This window comes from Mugil cephalus, chromosome 16, assembly GCF_022458985.1.
Source record: "Mugil cephalus isolate CIBA_MC_2020 chromosome 16, CIBA_Mcephalus_1.1, whole genome shotgun sequence".
In the NCBI taxonomy this organism is placed as follows: domain Eukaryota; kingdom Metazoa; phylum Chordata; class Actinopteri; order Mugiliformes; family Mugilidae; genus Mugil; species Mugil cephalus.
Window position 1 is genome coordinate 15,001,683 of NC_061785.1, and position 24,358 is coordinate 15,026,040.

Consider the following 24,358-nt stretch of genomic DNA (forward strand, 5'->3'; position numbering starts at 1 on the left):
TCTACAGATAATATTTGCTATGGATCATGTTCCAATCCTGCTCCTGCACATGGGAAACTCAGATTGTACTTGATCTTGGGAAGTCTTTTCCTTATGTTAGACTGAATACAGGTATGCCTACATCCTGGAGAGTGTTCTTCACATGGCTGGATGGTGTGGTTTCTCTTCTCCACTGAAAGGAAGTGCCGAGTAGGGACCAGTAGGTGATTGGGATACCTCCTCCCTAACAAAGAAAATATGGAAATTGTTACAAAAGTTGTACTACTTCATTGGAAAACCATGTTTCAGTGTTTGTATAATCCAGTGCAGGATAAAGATTGGCTCCTGGTATCACAAACCAAAACTTGAGCAGAACTTCCTTACAGAACTTGAAGAAACTTTGAAGAAACAGTGTGACACCTATAGGTTTACAACAAAGAGAAAACCTCATATCCGATTTTGACCCTTCAAAGAAATACCCGCTTTAAGAATCAAATCATTGTTGGTTGCGTTCAGGGGATCTGACATCAACCAATACAAACACTGTGAGGTTTTTTCGTGGACTTACTTTGTTTTTCCACTTGAATCTCGCTTTTTACTGATCTCATTTTAAGTGACCTTCTGCGGGGATAAAACAGAATGCTCGAACCTCATTCAAAGAAGGCATTCATTATCAGCACAAGCGGAGTGATAAAGAAACAACTCTCAAAGAACTCTCAACTTCACTCGTTCGTATTGACTTAGGGGAACATCCGTGCTCCATGATGACATTACATATATGCGTAGGCACAGACAGCCCACACAGTCAAGGATCTGCATCACTTATTTGCATCACAGGGTGAATATTCCTCTCCAGTGCTATAGCAACAACTAACCTGAAACAACAAAGAAATGATGCGTTCTAAAAATGGATCACTATAATATGGTTTTGACCAGATCAAATTAAATTGCCTGAGTTTATCTGAGAAACAATCTTTTTTTTCCCCCAACACCTTTATATCCTTTTGTCTTACATTCTTTCACATTATTTATTCAGTTTCAGTTTTGTGCTGTTCATTGGGTTGGTGTGTGTCCCTGAGCTGTAAGGCAAAGCTTTTGATTTACCAGTTGATTTACGTTCCACCTCCCTTTTTCAGTTTTACCGGACACGGCAAGCTGGGAGGAGACCCCTGGGTAGACCCAGAATTCGCTGAAGGAATTCTAGTATATCTTATCAGGCCTGGGAATGCCTCCCCCAGGAAGAACTTGAATTTGTTGAAAATAAGCAGCAAAAATGAACGGGCAGGAGCTAACCCTAACCTGCATAGCCCCACACATACATTTCTTGGCTACCACTATGAGGACCCTCTAGGGGTTGCCGACCCCCTGTTGAAGACCTATGACATAGGTTATCATAGGATGTTTTGACCCCCTTAAATAATCGACCAGTCGTAGGAGTATCTGTCTGTAGTTCACTGTTGTGGTTAAGCCAGTTTTACATTGTCTAGAATTCTTTGTGACTTAACAGTAATACACAATTTCAGAGCTCGACAATCATGTCTAGCGGAAAATCACTCTGGCCTCCTTTCGCTCTGATGGTGGTCATTGGCAGCTGCTGTAGACGGTGTATCAGACATGAGACACCGATTTATACTTGAAGTCTGGCTAGGTTAGGGTGCACCAATTTAGGGGTCTCAGTAATGGTGAGAAATGACTAGAACCCAGTGCTGGTCCAGATCACACAAAATTTCCATCGATCTTTGTAATCTATGCTTGGATGCTGCTGCTGTGAGGAGTTTTGCTTTCTTCTCTCCAGTCTGACGTGATGACATTGCACAGAAACGAGCCTGTAGCAGTTTTTATATGACGGAGTGGAGTAATATACAAGCTACATTTAGAGATAAAACACAAAAGGAATTGCAAAAAAAAAAAAAAAAAAAAAAACGGGCTTTGATACAATGATGGCATTTTAAAGGTATGAATGTACAAGACCTTCAGAGACCCCTGTCAAGTTAGCGCCAGTCTAAAAGGTCAATTCTCTCGGGATAATATCGAATATAATTTCACTGTGGGGTAAGAATGGGCACATAATTTTCATCTGTATTCAGAGTCCAAGCCGGAAGGCAATTATGGACTGGTCTTGCTGCCCTCCTTTGATTAAAGCCTTACTCACCGTTCTTTTATTTGTAATCTTGTGGACTCGGGGAAAGAGAATGAGTGGATACGGAATAAACAAAGAGCACAAATATTACACACACTCACACAGTCGCGGCGCCCGTGAAATCAGTCTCCGCTTCCCTCCTGTCACCAGCTACTCCCTATGACTCATGCAATACTCTAAATTCTAAACAGACCAATGATCACGGTTTAAACCAAGAGAATATGTGGGTGTCTTAAGTGCCGTGGACTAATTGGCTGTTATTTTGAGCCGTTAGCTCAGTTTTAAAAATTGCATGCAGCCCATACCGGGGCGTGTCAGAGCCACAGCACCTGGGTAATATACCGGTTAGCCTTCTCATTAGACCTCTGAACTGCACTCCCCACTCCTTACGACAAACAAAACCTTCGCAGGGGCAGAGACTGGCCTCGCGCGTGGTCCAGTCATTAAATTATCCTTGGATACAGCAGTTTTTATTGACTCATCCCTCTGCAAATAGAAAGCTGCACAGTGATAGTAACGTGTGACCTTTTCTAAGGGGCCTGCAGACCATTTTGCTAATAAGACTGGGCTTCAGAAAAGTAGCTGCAGAACGCTGTAGTCACTTTGGGTGCAGTGAAATCTGGAAACATAACAACTGCATAGTCTCGGTTGAAAGCGACTTCACATCCGTGTGACAAACACGGAGTAAATTCATTACTCTGTTTTCTTTTTGCTTTGTTTTTTTTTTTTCAACCAAGGTGTAAAGCATAGGTCTTCAACAAGGGGGTGCTGCAGGTGGGGTTTGCTAAATCTTTGGTTGATTAGACATTTTATATGTATTTTTTATTTTCCGACACAGTTTTTCCATTATTTTCTTTATTGTTATGTTTATGTTTATGGCAGCTGCACATCCATCTTACTGTTGCACATGTTGAAGATAAGGACACTATTATGTGAACCTGTGTATTATTTGAATAGCTTAATATTGAATGCAACACGATAATGATTATGTATTTAGAAACAGCACTAGGCCGAGTTTAATATAGTACGCATATAGTAGGTAAGGGGTCCCTACTTAATCTCTCCATCAGTTTGGGGTCCTTGGCCTGAAAAAACGTTGAAGACTCCTGCCATGAAGGAAATATTTGCCTCTTGGATTCAGTAAATAAACTAAAATCACATGTGGAGTTATGTGCGAAACGCGAATTAAGCCTTTGTCTGGTCTAAAGGTGACGTTTCTTGAGTTCATGAGTAGAGTTAGCAGCCTTACAAATATGTACAAAATACTAGAATGTCACATGTAAGTGCTATTTATTTTATTAATGGTTATTTCACTCGCAAATTTGTTTGATGCATGGACGTTCACTGGTTGAGAAGAGCTGATGGAACTAGATAGAGGGATGAGAGTCACGGGGGTGGATGAACTGGGTTGACTGAGAGGACGAAGCTAAGGTCTTAGGAAGCCTGGGCACCTCTTCCACCTGGTTACTGTAAGGAATAAGAGATGGATGATGATGATGTTCCGTGGAGATTGGATTCATATTTTGACTATTTATTGTTCTCAACCTCTTCAATCCCGGCAGTCACTGGACGAGGACCCATTACAAGGGTGGCATATTCACTGAAGAGAGGTACAGGCAGCGTAATACAACTGTGGATAGGCTGGTATTTACTCTCTTACCTCGGCAAGCGCACGTTGTAGCACAGTCTCTGCACAAGTGTCACTCAAGCACTTGTTGACATTTGATGCTGTCATTCATTTAAAATTCAACCGCTGCTGAGGCAAACACAAACAAGTGGTTGACGCGTCACCGCGGCACGTCACTGCGGCACTTGGTTCGTGGAGCGTCACCCCCGACACACTGCGACAAGTGTGAGACGTCAGTTTGTAGCTTCTTATTGTCGGCTTTTGAAAGTGACTTGTGCCCTGTTGCTCGGCTTTTCTGTTATTTGACGAATCTAGAGACGGATGGAGGCCGAGTCTGCTCATTTTGGCCTTTCAAGTTTCCAGCTGTGGGCAACTACACACTGGCCATGATGTCACAGCCAAGTTGAGAATAGCACATTGCAAAGAAAGGGCACGCCCACTCGTGATGCCACACATTTGACATAATCTCCCCTTTGTTATTCTGAGACAGCAGCGAGAGACTTCAGAATTCATCGACTTTGTGAATGAGGAGATATGTTCAGCAGCAACTGCACTTACAGTACTAATCTCATGAGCTCAACAGTTATTCCTGGATATGATATAAATATGAAGCATACTGTCAGGAGAGATGGAAAGAGAACTGTACCACTTACTGTTAGTAAGAGCAAAAAAAAAAAAAAAAAAAAATGGAATCTGGGTGGTAAGAGTGCAGACAGAGGGCATGGGTAGTCATGCAGACGCAATTAGTGGATGTTTTGTCTTCATCTTGGATCCTCTGTTTGCACTCAAAATGTCCCTCTGCACATCTGAACCTTTGTAGGTGAAGAGGCATTAATTTTCATAACAGCTGCAGTATAAAATGGATCTCAAGATTCTCAAGGTTTATTTTTAGTCTTTTTGAAAAGATTTTCCCGAGAGCAGCATGAGCTTGAAAAGAAAAGGCTGTCATCATACCAAAGATCGGTAAAAGTAAAAGTAGAGAGAGAAAACTGAAGTGGTTAGGATTAGGGTTTATGCTGAATGGGATACACTTTAAGGACAGGGGATCATTATGGGACCAAAAACTATGCTTTTCCACCAGGTGGGAAACATTTGAAAAGTAAGAACGATAAGAAAATTGTTTAAACATACAATATGTTTCAGTGGATTTTCCCTGAATCACCTGCCAATACTTGCACATTTGTGATTTTACGTATCTGAAAAAACAAAAAAACAAAAAAGAAGCAGAGAGCCACAGGGAGCTGATCCATCTGCCTAAATGAAAACCCTCCAAAACACAGTGGCTGAGGAAGAGAGTGACAGCAGGTTATCATTACTGATAATAATCTGATGAAGCAGGAGAGAGCGAGTGCCTGCAGGTCGGATGATGAGTCACACTCTCTGAGAGAGGTCTACCCACAGTCGGGGTGAATAGCTCCATTTGTACTATTTCTTTACACACAGTGTGGCCAAAATACTCGGCGAATAAGGCATAGGTATAAAAGAAAAATGATAGTGTGATGATTACCGGGCAAGCCTCTCGCTGCTCTTTAAAGGTCTGAAAAAGCAACGCTGCTAAATATAATGACTGGCTTTTATGACGAAGAAACTACTGTAGCATACAGAGCAACGAGAAGTGGCAGCAGATCTAATTATCTAATCACCGTGGGTGCCTCTGGGCATCTTTTATGCAATTAAAATCAAAACTCCTATCTGGGCAGAGGTCATGTGAAATACAAAAGTTAAAAAACACAGAGCACTTAATTTTGCTGTAGGGACATTACATATTGGAGCTGGTTGGCAACGCTTTACTACATATATGGTGAGTATAGTTTTAAATTCATTTATTATCTTTTCCCCATTAACCCCAGGAGGGGAGGGCCTATAGATTGACTGTATATACTATGGACAAACCCATTGTGATGTCATCCATTGGTCTCTGAACCTCAAAAACACCAAAGTGGGTGGAGCCCACGGTCACCATGTTGGATGAGCTTTACTCCACCCACACTTGGATACTCTAAATATGGACATGGCCATCATGTTAGCTAAAGCAGCGCGGACGTTGACACCTTTGAGGCCTGTCACTCAAACCTTAATAAAATATAAACAAATTAATTTTACCCCTGTACAGTTTTCATGAATAGTGATATAAACTATTGAGACCAAAATTGTTTTTCTGTACCAGGCTGTGAACATATTTTATTAATGCTGTAAAGTTGTTCTTTTTACCACGGGGGTCTGTGGGGCCTCAAGTGGCCACTTGATGAACTGCAATTTTTTGCACTTCTGCATGGTATATTCCATGGGCACACACTGGACAGGTCACCACCTTATCACAGGGCTAGCTTTGTTTTTTTTTTTCTTTTGAAAAATGCTGGAGTGAGGTCGAAGTGCTTTGGATGCCAGGCTGAGATTTCCGCTAAACCTCTGAAGAAGTCCTGGGGATGCCAAGCTCGGGTCGGTGGTGCCGTTTGTCCTCAAGGGGATCGTGAGGTCTTTGCTTGATGGGACCCACAGGGAGTCTGTCATAAGAAATGCTTTGCAGATCTGGTTCATATGACCACAGTACATCTGTGCCCAGATTCAGACTTTACGGGCAGACATACTCCATTTGAATTAACGTCACTCCCTCACAAGTACAAGGAGATGCCGTTCAACACGATGCTGCTATTGCTATGCAACTGGTCAAATGGCCGAACACTATTTTTGAGAGTCTTACGAGTCTTACTGTGGTGATGTGGCACAGCAAACCTCCACATCTTGCCTAAAAACAATTGTCAAAGAAATCAAGTATAAAGTCCCATTTTCTTTTTCATCATTTGTAACTGTCTTCCTTTCCATCACATATCTAAGTAGGTGCCATCATTTTAAAGTGCCTTGGCACACTACTAGACATTACTCTTATAAAAATGAAAAGTTTTAAAATTTGACACAGTGGGTAAAGGTCCCTTCTACATGCTTAAAGAGAGAGCAACCTGATTGATCCAAACCAACCAACCAAAATAGTAATGCGCTGTGCTTGCGGTAGAGACATAGGAGCTCGGTGTGGGGACCATGGCCAATTATCCAAGGGAAATTTCAACCAGCCTCGGGGTCTACAACCAGCCCAAAGCAATCATTTGTGCTCGATATGTCACAGTTCCACATTCTGACACCGATGATGAACCGTTCCAATTTGGTCTCTTGGCAGTCTGGTTCCATTGCACACTATCTCTGACATTGTTTGGGAATTTGCTTCTCAGGGCCCAAAATCCTAGCTTGAAGAAACTTGAGAAAAATGTGTGGTTTTGGGGCTGATGGTGCTGTTTATCTTGAGTGGACATGCCTCATTACAGGTTGAAAAAAAGAAAGAAGAAAACTGTGCCTTAATATGCTGGTTCAAATCAACTGCTCCAGGCTAGCTCAGATGATGCTAATTGAACCAAAAACACCTTAAAACTTAACCAAATCTGAGAGTGATACCGAGCCAGAACACATCTGTGCTTAATCCAGAATTGGCATAAAACTGTATCAGCAACATAGATATTGAAATGGATGAGGGTAAACTGATCTGCAAGAAAATAGTGTATGTTGTTTAAAAATATGATTAAGTGTGTGCTTGTGTGTAGAAGTAGTGTCAGCCTGTCGTCCCCATTTTCATTAACAGTCGTGTTGATGCTGCATAGATATTACAACTGACAGACTGATTTCACACACTGCACATCTTGTTAGATCAATTTGACTTGGAAAAAAACAAACCACATTATACATATCTACTTATTGTCACACTTGCATGTTGAGAGCATTGTACCCCAACTTCCGGCAGTGACAGGAGGAACATGAACATCACTGATGAGCACATATAATGCAACGTCTACTAATTCCGGAATGTCCTGAGAACATTTTCATTTTGCTATTTAGAAATTAAATATTCCTTCCCCTTTATTGTTGTTCTCTAGCTCCAGGCAGTGCTCCATTCTTCAGCACTGGCAATCAACCATTGCTGACTTGCATAAGGGCCATGTTGCACCAAGCCGACGGGCAGCTGTTAGCAGTTAGCGTCTGTTTTGTCTACCTGTCCTAGCTTTTGTAGTGCGTCCGCCAGTAGTTGGACAACTTTGCGTTTCTTTAGCCATTTCAGTATGTTTAATTCGCAATGGGACCCATCCGTGAGAGAGTCCGATACAACTGTTCGTTTAGCAAAGCCAAAGGACACAGAGGATGAACACTGAGGCCACGTTCACACGAATCGCGCATGCTCCGCCTCTTCTTCCTCTTTTTTTGGCTGAGGTCTCCAGCAGAACCAGTGCCACACATAGGTCTGGGATATGTACCACGGCCTTTTTACAACTAGATGCGGTTAATCAATGGATCAACATTTGCGGAGAAATACTCGACACGACGCCAAGGAAACGGATCGTTTTCGTACGTGTGACCTGAATATCAATTGATTAGCATGACTGAGGAGAGGCGAGCTATATAATGTGTTGCTTTTATCCAGCTTCCGTCTTTGTCCTAGATCTACAGGTTTCCACTTTAGAAACAGGTTCAGACTACTGCCATCTGCTGGTAGTCATTTTAAGGCTAAACGCCAACTTTTTGACACAGGTTAAGTCAGGAAACATCAGAGTCCTTCTATGTTGCCGCGTGTTAGTTTGCTGCAGTTGATTACCTTAACTAGCAATATGTGAACTTGACAATGGCTTGGATCTAAATGATATTCAATGTTATGTAAACGCGCCACCCTCTAGCTTTAATACCTCACTGACTCTGGCATAGCAACACCTTCTTGACTTCGGATTTATATAGCCGTCATTTCATCTGACAGAGTCTTCTAGCTGATCTGCACACTTTGCCACACAAAGGCACAATTAATACTTACCGTTGCTGTGATGTGATGACGGTCCGTGTCATCTGCAATTAACATGTGCGAAGTCTCTGTGTACGCAGCACCCGCATCACCGCTCCTTTTTAATTACGACTTAGGACAAAGTTAAATATTTGCCAGAGATGATTTGCCTTTGTGCGGTGCAATTGTCTTGCCTTTCCTCCTCCTACATCAAGTCAGCTGTTGAAGTGAGAACGGTCCTGTTTTTCTTTGTTTTTCTCAAGCCCGTTTCTGCTGTTTATTCCCGCAGAGTGTGAAAAACAGCTTGAACTGAAAGACATAATCCATCTCAGCAAACAAAAAGCCTCCATTGGCTTGGATCAGTTTTTTTTTCTTATTTATGGTAATTTAATCATGTTGAGTGTTGCTATGCTCCATGAATCACACTTGAAGCCTCACAGCCGTGCCAACGACATGCTGCCAACTTTATGGTCAAGACTTTATTGTCTTTTGTTAAGGGTGTTTTTGGAAAGAATTAGCTGCGAGAATTACTTAGAAAAGACTGTGGGAAGTGTCAATGTGATGGGGACAAATGGCACTTGAACAGTCCATTGATCATGTTATGAAATACATTTATTCTGTTAACCCAATGAATCTAGAGTATTCGCTAATATATTCAATATCCACTCTCCTTTTATGTGTAGTTTCGCTCACATTGTGCATAAGCCAATGTTTGTAGGGCTCTTGAGGAGCTATATACTCCACTTAGTTATCAAGCTATATGCTAATTTTATCACACTGGATCGTTGAGTTCATCCATTTTGTGCAAGGCAGGTAGAGCAGGTTTACTACTGTGTATTTTTACTGTGTACTGGAAACCGAAGCTGAAAACCAAAACAATGTTCAAGTCTAATTTGTTCCGTGTCTCTTCTTGTGCACTAGTTCTCAAAGTTGAGCTGCCAATCAATGTTGAACTGTCAGTTAGGGTTGTCGCTGTTGATGACTTGCTTTGTCTTCTTCACCACAAGAAACAATTTGATCCACTGTTAACATAAGAATATTGAGCACAGCTAGATGGAAGCAAGTGGCAGGTCTCACCAGTTCCCCCGTTTTCATTTGGGTTGCTTTAGATTACGACAGGGATCTCCAACGTTTTTCAGGCCCCAAACTGATGGAGAGATTAAGTAGGGAACCCCAACCTACTATATGTGTTCTATATTAAACTTGGCCTAGTGCTACTATAAACATACATTATTATTATGTAGGTAAGGGGTCCTTACTTAATCTCTTCATCAGTTTGGGGTCCTTGGCCTGAAAAACGTGGAGGACCTCTGCCCTAGGGGTCGCGGACCCCCTGTTGAAGACCTATGGATCACGTCCATTTGATGACTGATGGTCTGAAGCACTGGTGTCCTTTTAGTTCAAAAATATCCCTTTGTTTTAGTGCATAGAAGAACTGGTACATTATGAAAATATAAATGTTCATGCATTTTATAAACTATCCTTTTACAAACCATTTTGTGAACAACCTGAAACTTCTCAAGAAAAATAAATGCACTTCTTGCTGCAAAATTATCCCACAGGCTAGATTGGACCCTTTCGAGGGTCAATTTTAGCCAAATGGTCTGAAGGAACATCCAACATGTGGCCTGAAAAATTGATCCATTGACAGAAAGAATTTCAGCTTTCGTTTTTTCTTTACTCAGTGAGGACAAACTGTAAGTAATGAATTGGCGTGTCGTCCAGAGAAGTCTACATCCATTCTGCTACCATTCGTCCTGGAAAGTTCCATACTTGCGTTTTTGTCCCACCTGCTCTGTACATGCGTCTTGTTGCTTCCTCTCTGATTCATTTCACATTTTCATTTATAGTTTCTTTCAGGGTTTCAAACTTCCCCTTTGTGAACCAAATGCTCTCCATCGGTCACATGGTCCCTCGTTCATAAGCTGCTGTGAGAAATACAGAACACATTCCTTCATGTGCTACATTTTAAATCTTTCAGACCTCAGGTTTCATGTTGGTACGTTTCTTTAGACTGGCTCGCACCGGCACAGGCTGCTTGCGTAAGTTATGGCGTCCATGTCCTGGTGTACTATAAGACAGCCTTTATTCTTGAGTGTGGTATCACTTACTATAATTGTTGGATTAGGCAAAACATTTAAGAACACGCGTAACTTAGTAGAAATTTTGCTCTCTGATGGGAACAGATGAACTTTCTGTGCGTCAGCTCTCATAGTTCACAGCTGATGTGATGAATACGCGACATTTTCAGTTAATAAAATGTGAATTTACATCGCAACATTCATCATTTCACTGTATAAACAGTCGGACTGAAGAAATTAATGATTAATGATTGTTCTTGGGATTTGCACAGAATCATCATTTATTCATTCTGGTAATCCCCTGAATGCCATTTTCCCCTCACGTTAGACGTTGCTGGTGTTTTTTCTTTTTCTTTTTTTTTTGGGTCAGGCTCCAGCCTGCCGTGATCATCTCACCTGCTCCCTTTTCTTGATATAATTGTTGGATTTTCCGTTCTGCCATTTCTGTGTTGTGCTTTATCATTCTTATACCCCTCATGATCTATGACATCTCTATTGGGTGTAATTGCTGGAGTGTTTCGCATTTTCTATTGTGCATCAAATCAAATCTCGGAACAAAGTCTCTCCTGATTGAAAAACGTTAGCTCAGTTCACCATGCAATCACCCTGTTTTCCATTTCTTTGGCACAGATAATGTGAGGCTAATGAAAAAGCAAAATAAACACATTAAAAGAAATTTCATGTATAGTCACGTATGACTATTAAACCAATAAACAAACACAACGCTGGACTGTTTCTCAATGTGAGCACAGAGATTCCGTATCCCTCTGGATAGTCAACAAATGCAGAAATGAATGGTAAAGCATGTGCTTGTTTTGACACGCATAAGGTTTTTCAGCTTAATAGATTAGCCAGCGGTTTTGGCTGCAATGCTGTTCTTTGTTGAAAAATTGAACTCTACCTGAACTTCTTCAATTTTTAAATGTTTACGGCGCTACGTACCAGTGAGGAACTGCTCTTGGCTGCTGGTCAATGGCGATCATCAAACAATAAAAACCTTAAAAAGCTTCCCCTGGTTGGTTAGAGCTCCGTCTCCAGCCTCGCCTTTTTCACAAATTTGACATGTTTGACTCTACCACCACAGCTCCAGCCTGATCTCAGGGGAAGCCCAAATTGCATTTGATTACAAATGAATACGAGAAATTCAGAGTGTTTCTCAATGACATTAAACCTATTTATCCCATTGTGACTGCATCCCTTCCTGTTTCTTTCTCAAAAATACAGTAGTTGCGTCTTGGCAGTAGCCGGTGCACTCCTTCCTTCGTCAATGCCCAGCGTGCGAGTAGGTTTCTGGTGGGCGCGCACTCACAAATCGGGTCTCGTCTCAGCTGGTGATATAAGTAACTACTCTCTGAAATAGCAACAGGCTGCGAAAGTGATGAAGATGGTGTGGGTTGTCCATTAGTTGCATATTGAGCTGGTTAAACATTGCACTCAGCTGAGCCCGCCAATTTATGATTTATAGTGGTATGTCAATAATTGTGCTGGCTTTTTATCTGAACCCTATGTCACTGAGTTATTTTTACTTTTCAGGGAGGTGGCTTGCAACGTTTCCTTAATAAAGACACTGATTTCTCATCCTTTCTCTTCGGCATCGATTTTCCAAACTGATTCCAAAAACCAACCCAAGTAAAACAGCCTGTAGACCTCTTTAGACATTTTGACTCATCTTATCTGACAAAGAACTGGCATATTTCCCAATGTGCTGCCTCAGAAAACAGAGATATACTGTGTAAAGGACGACAGCATGATAAACACTCCACATTGGCCGTCCCTCATGGCTTCCCCCCAGTGATTTAGCGTCCGTGGGAGTGGCTTTCTTCCTGCTCCACAACTGTGCCTCATCAACTCATCAGCCCTAGTACTTAAACCGTGGTTCTTTCAACACCGTTCAGCAGGAGGTTTCGCCATCAGTGGCGGAAAACCGCTCAGCACTTAAACAAGTTCCTGTTCTTGTTGTCGGCCTGTATTGAAACTGCTTTCTGCGTCAAATCCGTCCTCTGTCTTCTTCTCTGCTCGCCACAGCGCACCAGCTCCAGGCTCAATCTCACATTTTTGTCCAAAAATTCCCTGATAATATAGTATGTTGGCGTTTGGGTTCTCCTGTAAAAATCCTTATAGAGCAGATGTGATGCAGAAAGCAGACACTAGATGTCACCGCTGGTCCTTTTTGAGTTTCAGGGTTGAAGGGCAGAGTTTCCAGAAACTTCTGATGTCCATCATTGCTTTGCACAATAGTTACATCCTGTAGGAGAAAATAAGAGAAAGCTGTGGTTTTTATGTAACATGCACGCATACAGTAGGATTAAGGTAGGTCGAATATGCTTTCCAGGAAATTTTCTCAAGTCATTGTACCTTCCAGAGAGATGATGCATGTCCCCAGTGAAAGCCTCAGGTGTCCAACAATATGTCCGCTTCTGTTGCATCCCCACTGTGTTCATGGCTGAGGTGCCTTGAACGAGCACTTCCCACTCAATAAAGCAAATAAAATTGACACAAAGCTTGGTCTGATTCAGTGCCTTCAATCAGCCAGGAAAAAAAAAAAAACTTAAGGAAAGTCTCCCGGGACAATCTGTTGCATGGGAACACTTCTTCAAATCGTATGTCAGACGCAGCAGAAGACAAAGCTGACTGTGCTGGAAATATGAAATAAACCTGGTATTCACTCTGTAGTGCCGGTAGTAAGAGATGGGCCTCAGTTCCTATCAAAGGAAATATACATTTTTGTGCTATTGTAAGAAGTAGAAACCTGCTTCTGATGAGAACTCTTCATCGGGCAGCACAAATACAAAAACAAAGTGAGGCTGATAACTTTGGAAAGATTTCTGAACGCTATTTGCAGCTGGGTACTAGTATACATACACCAGAAAAGGAATGGCCTACGTGTTGGCCCATGCTTCAACACCCTGCCTGTCTATTTCTTGTTTGTGCTGTACTGGGAGATCGAGCCAGCAGAAGAGCCACAAGAGACAGTTGTTTCTAAAAGAGCATGCAAGAGAAGTGATCTCATCAAATAACAGCGGGGTGTTCGTGCGTGAAGGTCTCTGCGAGCTTTGCTGCGTTTGTTCCGTAGGAGGCAAACTCTCTACTTCTGCAGCACCCTCTGCTGGACTGTCACTACAGTTGAACGTGTTCATCTTTGGAAATAATGGAATGAACGTACACTGATGTGGGTACATAAAATCGTTTTGCGGAGTTTTATTCATGAATTAAGCTGCATCGGTTTTGAACTGTGAATATCCTGGTTAATACGTAAGATATGCCAGTCTGTGATAATACAGAAATAATACATTGATCATACTAATTCTTACTTAAAATAAAACTTGACATATGTTGAAGAGTGTTGAAATTGTGACAGAGGGTAAGTAAATAGAACTAATATCCAAAAAAGACACAAAAAAAACAAACAAACACCGATTTGAGTAATAATTTAACCTTTATAAAGAATCAAACCAGACCAAGTCAGGAAAGGCAAAAAACAAGGTTTTGACCTGGCCTGCAAATTTACGAGATCCCAAACTTATCAAGTGTCTGTTGGATGATCTACAGAGGCCCTTCCCCTCAACCCTTAGGACCCAAACACCCCCACTAACAGAAGACCTGTGTCCATTCTCTGATGAATCACAACTGTTTTGGAGACACAAGGGAGACCTACACAATATTTAAAAGGCGGTCATAATGTTATTACTGATCAGTGTATATCAGAAAGTCATTATTTCAAATAAGGGCCAACAGCTGTTCAGTTTATCTACTTACGGAAACAGGAAATAGTAGGCTTATATAACTAATACTGTCTTGATATTCCAAGTATATGCCCATGCACTGTGTTTGGTTACTTCTCTGCGTGTGGTTACAGTCAATGCTGATCTACTATTTAATACATAAAACGAATATCTGAATTCTATTATTGGGTGTTTTTTAATATCACCCCGCACGGGTGACTGCCTGTTCCACGGGGAACTGTTTAAATAAAAGCCGTCAGTAAGTCCTACCAAACATGTGGTGGCAGCAGAGCTCCACTGTGAAAACTGGTTTTCATCAACACTCCTGGCTCCCGAGCCCTCCGATGGCTTATCTCTGAGCTGGCAACGACCCACTCACTAACAGGGCTGCTTAATGTGCTGTAAAGAAGACTATAGCCGTACTTCTCCCACGTCACCGTGCCTCCGATGGAAACTCGTGACTCACGTTATTACCCTCTATTAAACAGAAAACTTGGATTTGCATTTAAATCTACTTTTCATTTAGTTTGGATTTTTTTTTTGTGAGAAAGTTCGTCTGTTGATGAAGGTGTGGCTGTTGATGAACTGTCGTTCCGTCACCACCCACTGCCAAACAGACCACAAATTAAGCACCCAGAGCACAAATCTGTCCTGGATAAATCAACTTGAAAGGTGTTTATGTTTCTTATGCGCGGGACATGTTGCCACAGGTTAGAGGGAAGAATTCGGAGGCTCAACTCGGGCTTAGGTGTTTGCTGTTTTTGCGGCTGTTCTTATATAATGAACGGTGAGCCGTCTTTGCTCAGTTATTGTTGACACAGAATCTATCTTTGTCTTCTTTAGCAAGCTGTCAGCCCTCTGTGGAATGCTCAGGGTAAAGCTGCAGTCTTTTTCTTCCCGGAAGTTTAAAGTTGAAGCTGCCCTGTGAAGTCTTGTAAAAAAAAAAAAAAAAAAAACTATCAGGGTTACTCACCAAAACGCACTGTGTGTCACAAATAGCTAAAACAACATGAGGCAGAATTGTTCCTTGGTTTGAACTTAATTTGCATGCATGCTTATGTGCACCTTTGCTGGCACAGTGCTGGTCTTCGGTGGATTACCACAGCCTGTTGGTGGTTTGGTAGAGTGCGACGCCATTGTTAGGATTGTGTATCCCGCCAACTGTGTGCGCAGGGATGTAAACGATGCAGGTTTAGTACTTTTATGAAAAGTTTTGCCAGGCCTGTGTTCTCAACGTGCTGTTAATGATGCTAGCAGATACTAACTTTTTGGCGAACTGGTTACTGGTATTTTACGAAGCAAGCGTCTTCATCTGCGCCTTCCGATACAAGCGGTGGTCGAAGGCGATCGGCCGCACCCGCGGAGGTCAGAGCAGCTCCAATCAAAGTTTGAAGTCAGCGTGTGCACTTTCTAAATGGTAATTTGCACTTGTTGCTAACCCACGTGCAAAGAAAAATGTGTGCAAGTCACCGCACAGACCAGTAGAGCCTAAAGCAACAGTGGCCTTCCTGTGGCTCTACTCAAAGGCTTAACAGTAAGGGACGGCGTTTGTCATTCACTCCTTCCTGTAAGGCTGCTTTCAGCCCAGCGACTAGTTCTGCATGGAGAGCACAAAGGCTTGTCAAGCGGCGACGGAGAGAAAAGAAAGTTGAACTACATCATCCAGCATGGCAGAGAAACGCACGGACACACTCATGCTAGATTCCTCCGCAACACGAACGCCGCTTCTGCACGGCAAACGCGGCAATAACTCATCACTTTTAGCAGTTGTAAAATGCAACCGAGGGTATTTCCCTTATTCTGGTGGAACGGCACTTTTTCGACGTTTCACTTCGACTCAAACAAAATACAGATTCAGCATGTTTCGATTGCCCAGGATAGACGTGTGCTTGGACCAGAACAACAGGTTGTCAGAACGCCCGTGGATTGTATCTCGCAGCGTAGAAACCTGTGAGACTGGAAACCACAAATCTAGGATTAGCCGCTTTTTCCTTGCCACTTTTACTTCCCCTGCCGCTAATGTTTTTCTCTGTCCTTTTTTTTTTTTTTTGTATTTATTGAGTATGTCTCCGTGTGTTTTTCCCCCCTTCTGTCCTATTTTAATCTAATCTCCAATCTTTTCTCCTCTGCTCTCCTCTCCTCTCCTGGGGGTATATCGTCCTCTTTCTATCCATCCGGAACGTTCCCTGGCCTTTGCCCAGTACCCTACAGCTGGTCCCCATTGAGCTTCTCTGGGACGTTAACCCCCTCATCTCCTCTCCATGCCCCTTGTTCTCCTCCCCACTGTTAGCCTGCACTCTAAAAAGTCAAAAAAAAAAGAGCCAGGGAGCTATTTGGCTCTTTGCATAGTAACAAAATAATTCTCTAGGCTTGTTCCACAAAGGACAGTTGGGTTGGGTACAAGATGAGTCCACGGACCAAATGGAAACGTTCTAATCTTTGGAAGCTCCTGATTTAGAATTTTTAGTTCATTTTGGGCAGGGAAACTCCCCCGAGCAGCTTTTATTTTACAGAAAGTGTTCTCAGGCGTCGCTTTTCCACGTGTGCAACCCTATGTTTTTAGAGTGCAGGGTGAAAAAGAAGCTTTAGAGCAGGAGAGGGGGTAGGTGGAAAGATGTTTCCGATTGAAGAATGTAAGTAATTAACCCCTCTTCCTCTCAAAACAAAAACACTCTCCTGCAACATGTGTGGGGGTGATTGATCTGGGTGTGTGTGTGTGAGAATGCTAGCATGCGTGGGCAGAAATGTGCACATGCATGATGCGCACACGCATGTGCGCAAGGCTTTTTTGTCCCGACGCGAACGGATTTTGTGCACGCAATTAATACAGTTGTTTGTCATTTGTAAAGCCCCAATTTAAAAGACAAACGCCCGCCCCCGCGCGCATACACACACACACACACACATCCTCATTCTGCGAAGGCCCCCCCCCACCAGGACCACAACAGGCCGCGACACCTCCTAATTGGGATGGATGGATTTCATTATGTAGCATCAAGACGGAGTGAGAACAGAGATGGAAGAAGGGGAGAGGCGAAATGCACAATGTGTTACAATAACAAACATTACAAAGTGCTGCACTACTCAACTGCTTGCTTATTTCACACACACACACACACACACACACATTCAGAGGGACATTACACAAGACTGCTATGACGTAGATGTTTAGAAGGTGGACCTTTAGTTGCCAAACTTGTGTTTTATGTCACTTTCAAAGACATCATGGGTTCCCAGGGGACGACCGGCGTCTTAACAGTAACCACCTCCCTCTGTGAAACCCGGACCTGATCCGTCTTTGCCTTCCCCCATCTGCTCGTCTCCTCCCACGTCGCCTCGTTAACGGCGCCCCCTCCTCCCGCCGCCGATCCTCACCGCCGATCTTGCCTTTGGGCCCGACGAAGCTGTGACAACGATCACGAAGCCCCCCCCCCCGATCTCCCCCCCGCCCAAGGGGACATTGCGCTGATGTGTTGCCATTTGGTCACCATTAAAGTGTTTATGTTGACTCTTTTCTTTTTAAAACAATATCCGTCACACGCTTTGCGTCGAGACGTTCGCTTCGGTGGAATATGGCGTACGCGGCGCCAAACCGCAAGCACAGAGAGTTCTAGTAATGCCATTTTTGTGCTTGTTTAGTGTAAATGAGAAATCTCTGGACTTCTGAGTTGCCTCGGTTTTTCGCCGACTGGGATTACCCTCGTGGCAAAATCCTCTAGAACATTAGATGACATGGCAATGGAAACTGTAACAAGTGTTGGGATTGAAAACATACCAAGGTCGTAAGAAACTAGGTCTGTATTTCTTATATTTTGTCATCGGTGTTGCGTTGTTTTATTCCCTTTACTCAAACACTGAGACCTTTACAGAGGTAGAGCGTATTTATATTTACTGGTTAACATATTTAACTTAACAAAAGTTTTGTAAGTACTGGATTTAGATTATCAAACAGCAATGTATTGCACAAATGCTTTTAATTGTAGAGTAGAGAAAAAGCAAATAAAAGCAACAGTTTATCGGAGGAGAATATTTACACAAATGTCACTGATTGTTAGAAAGATGTTAGAAAGAAGCAACATTTTGGGGGGTTTGGCCTAGGGTTTTGTTACGGGTTTGCAGGCTGTATAACAAGCATTTAATCTATTCAGTATGTCCAATAATTTATCCAGAAGGGCCTATAACATGTTACATGACAGGAGAAGTTGGGCAGGGATTTGCCTTTTACTGTGTCTATGATAAAGGCCCATAAACTTGAGCAGTTAAAGGTGCCCCACTCTGTGTTTTATTATTTGACGTTAACAATAAATCAAAGGCTTTTGTATAACGGTTGTAGGAGTTATCCTAAGTGCTGGAGTATTTTTATTTTTTATTTTTTTTACTACATTCTTTACCTTAAACTTTAAAGTTTGCTGTTTTGGTTGAGAGTTTATGACTACAGCAGATGAACAGTTAGCGACTAGCTACCAAATGTCCTCTAAAACATCTTCAATAGGGGTTCGCTGAGGTACTACAGGGGGGTCGCAAAATCTTTGGTTGATTAGACAATTTTTGTATTTTTTATTTTTTTAAAATTTCCCCCACTAATTAAAACTTAGTTAAGTATGTATTAACCTGAATCCAATATATTTTAGTAAAGGGATAAGTTTAATATTCAATGCAAAATTATAATAATAATGTATATTTATACATAGCTATGACGAGTTTAATATAGAACATATTTAGCAGACACTACTTAATCTCTTCGTCAGTTTGGGGTCCTTGGCCTGAAATACGTTGAAGACCCCTGCTCTAAAAGTTAGTTGCTCAGGAATTGGTAGGGATCAACACAACATCCCCACCAATTCCATGTGCCAGTCCACAAGTTTTTTTTTGTGGAAGAACATTGGTCTGGAGTTGCTCCGTTGGGAAGATCTGTGGGGTCAATCAAATCATTTGAAGGTGCTTGATGTATAAACAAGTTAAGGGTACAGGGTGTGACGTAGATGCCGTAACTGGCGCACAACCATGGCGACTGAAACTTTCGCCGAAATTTTGCCGAAGATGAGTCATATTTCTAAACCTCCTCAGTTAACCTCTCCTTGATGTGTCCCCCTTCTTTATTGAGCGCTTGCAGAGGTGGAGAACCAGCTGGAAATACGAAAGCAGAAACACGTTATTACCAAGAGGACCAATCGCAGCTCTTGTGGTCTACGTCACCGTGGCGCCTAGTTACATTTCTGGGGTGGTGCGCATCAGTTACGGTGTTGGGGTCTGCATAAGCTCTGTCACCATGATAAACCGCCTATATGTGACAGTAACATAATCTGTATTATTGGACTGTCCAACTGCATGCAAAGTCATTTTTTTAATGAATTTTTTAATTTTTAATGAAATCCTAATGGTGCATTACCAGACTCACATTCTGATAAGAACTGGGTGTGGCTGCACCAGGCTGGAGGTCCCTATGTCAGGCCCTGCTAAACTTTCACGTAAGTGTGCGATGCTGTGCAGATTGGACCACCATAAGATTGAAACACCTGAAGAGTGTGTGGATGGCGCTGGATGGAAGGATTACCAACGAAAATTTGCAGAATTTGTAAAAAGCATGTGCATGCACACACCCACACAGCCACCAAATAACAATCCGTATGTTGTTTGATATATGCATGTAACTGTGCCTAAAACTAATTAACCAAAACTCCAGTTTTTACAGAGTGAAAGAAATGTGACTGCAAATGAATATTGTTTCATATCAACATTTTGAGGTGATATATTCTTAGTTCTGTATTAGAAGCACTTTTTTTCTGACAACATGTGGCCAAATAATTACTTATTGCAAGTTAAAAGTATTTGGGCACTGGCAGGTTGGTTTGTTCAACTTAAATCTGTCCAATATATTACAGTTTATTGGAAAGTGTTAGCATGGCGCATCAGAGCTAATGATGTACGGGGGACACATGAATTGGAATTTCATGCGCATGGTGTGATTTATATGGTTTTATTAGAGCCGATCGCTAATAAAAGTGCCATATTTTCTATTTTTTATGGCGCACAAAAATGTGAGGTGCACCATTAGTAGGACTGGAAGAAATAGTTTATATTCTTAATAACAGTTATTAATAATGGTTAATGTCGCCACACTTGAAACGCACTCATCTATCCTTCTCAGAGGATCCCTGACAGAAATGTCGGGCTGTTTCAACAGCCCTGCAACGTGTTGCTCAGGCCTTTCTGTCCCGAAGCCAACTCAAACATGCAGTAGTGCGCAGTGCATGTACATTGTGTGCAGAAGTTGCTGTGTGCGTTTGTGTGAGGGAGACCTGTGTCAATGCGTGTGGCAAGTAAATAGCACAAAGCATAGCTTGGTCATAAGAGCAATAAGAGATTTAGGTTTCTAAAACCCCACTCTCAAATCCCTTCTATGGCACACACACACACACTCACATACACACACACCACACACACACACACACAGTGGGATTAGAGTCCATGGCATAAGTGGCTAATGCCACAGAGGCAGCTGGATCCGGCTTGGGCTTGTTTCCTGCATTGTTAGTCGTTGGAGTGCGATAAGTCAGAGTTTGGACTGCTTAGAGAGAGACGTTCCTGCGCCTGAGTTGTGGGTTAACTCTCTCCTGCCAACCTGAGCACTAAATCAAACAACCCCGCTCTCGCCTAGCCTGGTTGTCAGGAGAAGGAGGAAGAATTGTGTTAGAAGTGTTTTGTAACTTAAATCCTCTTTCATTTTCTTTTTTAAACCATTGTGTCGCTAACTATCGTTTGCTACGCAGCACGTTGCAGGCCTCAAGTCTCTTGATGAATGAACTGAAATAAATACTCAAACATAACCTTCTTCTGCCACAAAACATTGGTCTGCCTTAACGTGCGCCACATTTTTGCCTTTTGATTCTCTTAATTTTGCTGTCAGACATGTTGCCCCTTTTGAAATTAGACGTAATATTCTGCGTTTTTGTGGCAGTGAGTAGTGTATGGCATGTGTCTACAGATAAACATTGTTTTTCCTTTTTGTTTTCTTTCCTTTTTAGATTGTGATCCTATTTCTGATCCTGTGTGTCTGGAGCCTGACAAACATGGGTTTTTTTACATGTGCGCAAATCCACTCTTAGAACCTAGGCTGCATTCATGACCCTCGTTCCTCCACCTTACATACTCCTAGTTGGTGCAACCTGCTCCGTCTCTGTCGCCACGGCTGCTCCAGCGTTCAGCTCCGGCAACTCAGTGGCGTCGGATGGAAAACTCTTTGTCACCAGCGTGAGGATAGCACCACAGGGACTTAAAACAGTTGTTTACACAGAGATTTACCTGGTGCTGATTAGCCTAATCTGCGTTGCGCAAGTTTGTTTGGCAAGGGCATGAATGGAAGGGAAGTTCATTGATATCAAGTTCCGCCTAAAATAAATTTCACAGACCTCCACGGTGACCGTGGGGCCAAATGGTTAGGGCACATGCCAAATGCCGCTTTCTCAGAATGCCGTCGAGCAGAAAGTCCACAAAAATAATGTTTGTCCACCCACAGTATGGTGTACGTGGGAACCTTGGGATCTGCAAACTTTGATTGTTTTGCTTCTGTTTTGTTTGCTTGTTTTTCTGTTTTGTCCTTATAAGTTAGAGAAGCCTCACAAGTTATCAGCTGTGCATTAGGAAAATAAAGCACAAACAAAATACTCGATAAAAGCGATGGTGGTCACCGGAAACTTATTGACACACAAAGACTCTGGCCCGAACCTATTTGCATTCATCCCAGCCACAGAACAGGTTCATCTGGCTACGTCTCCAACTGTCAAATATGATTGACCCCAGTAAGCTGGGAACATTCCTAATAGTCTGATTCATGTCTCTTCCTCAGTGTTGTTTTTGCAATTATGTTTGCTCAGAGGCGTGTGATGGGATTTGACTTATCATCTGTAAATAATTGCAAAGCTATAAGTCGACCTGAACAAAGACCAGTTCAACAACAACGAAAGCTTAAAATATATGTATATTTTTTTTTTAGATGGACTGTAAGAAACAGATGATTGGTGGCAGTTCCTCATTCTTACGCAGCCAGGTGTAACACAATAAACCGAGGGCAAACCACAGTTCCGACCGATGCTTATCTAGGGTTGAAGTATTTGTTCATGGGAACACGTACGCCCCACAGAAACGGTGAGACTGAACATGGCAGACAGTCATCCTAAGTTTATTGGAACTAGTAATTAATTTCTAAATACGAACCCCTGAAGTTGCTTGTAATGCATTTTAGGCGCAGCTGCCTGCCAACGCACTCATTGCTCAACAACCATAATTTATGTGTGTGTGTACAGCCTGCCATTAACTGGCAGCACAGGAAGAGCTTATATAAACACGAGGTGACTAGAGGGGATGATCTGAGCTTGTCTGTACAAATCACAACCTTATCCAATCTACGGCATGACTCACTCTCTTCGCTTACAGTATATGTGTCTAGGTATGCAGCGCCTACATACGTGCACAATGCAGCTCCGCCACCTGCACAAATATAATAGCTTTGACCTGCAAGTTTGCAGTGTGTGCGTGCGTGCGTGCGTGCGTGTGTGTGCGCGTGTGCGCGACAGAGAGACAGACAAAGTGATATCCAGTGAGACAGTATTGTAAACTGAGATGATAATGTTTCTTTCCAGAAGCAAACCGGAGAAGATGCCAAAGCAACTTGTATTCCACAATGCGCCATATTGAGTAACACGGCTGCAAAAGCAACAGGCGCCAGCGTATTGTTTGAAATGTGTAACTTTGCAGGGAAAACCGAATTAAATAGTCTTCATGAACTCAGCTGATCGTGTAGGTTTGTCAGCTTCAAGTGATTTCAGAGCCGTCAAAGTAGGACACGGGCACCATGGGAGAAAAACCGTGACTGTGTAATTTTATGATTTGTCTGTTGTTTGTTTCCCAAGCAGAGATCACTTGGAAGTAAAGAGCAAAAATCTATTGAAGTAGCAAGAACTTGCGAGATAAAATGTTGTGGCGGTTGGACTCAGATGAAAGTAGATAGGGACGGGACCGCCCGCAGTCTAGACGCTGCTGGTGGTGGCGGTGGTGGTGGTGGTGGTGGAGGTGGAGCAGATAGACTGATGGAGACTTCAGCTGAGACGTGCTGGAAAAGCCGGATGAGGTGGAGATAGGGAGGAGGGGCCGCATGACAGACCGTCTGAAATGCGGAGTGACAGAACTGCAGTGAATTTAAAGAGCCGGGATTTTGGGGGCCGATTGGCTCGGGGAACGCAGGCAAGCAGGTCATTGGATAAGAGTGGTGGCCGTGAAATTGAGAATTAAGTGATTTTGACAGCGTGGGAAAGTGGAAGTGACGAAGAGAATGGAGCGGCAGAAACAGCCCAAATTAACCGTGAAGGGATAGAGAGGGAACGTGTGGGAACTGGTCTTCCATGCTGCACACAGCTTCATTTTGGCAAAAAGTCTAGCATTATAGGTATGCTAAATGAACTGTTAGCAGCATGTTTTCGGTGAGGCCATGCATGAGTGAACAAATTTTTATTTTTTTTAACTCGCTATTTCTTAGAGCAACTTTTAGAGTTTTTTTTTTTTTTTTTAGCAGTTTAGCTGGATTATGGACATAATAATATCCTACCATGGGAAGTGTAGCTCATGCAGAATCTCAGATACATGAGTTACATCCACGTTAAAACCCTGACGGGAGGAGCAGTACGATTCACACACTGCATGTATAATTCCCTCAGCAATTCAACTCTACTCCAAGACCCCTCGCCAAATTGGGGGAACAACAATGTCTGTGGGGAGGGGACGAAGTGGCTCAGAGTGATCCGCATAACACTATACCAGCCAACCAGCAGCAGGAGATTTGTGCATAACTATCACTGCACCGGTGTCTTAGCTCTGGGAAACTAGCTTCCACATCCATGAATTTTGACTTCAAAGATTTAGTTTTAATCAACAATGACTAACCACTCCTTATATCGGTTAGGAACAAAGTTGTCAAATTAACTCATTCTTTTGTGTTTATGGCGA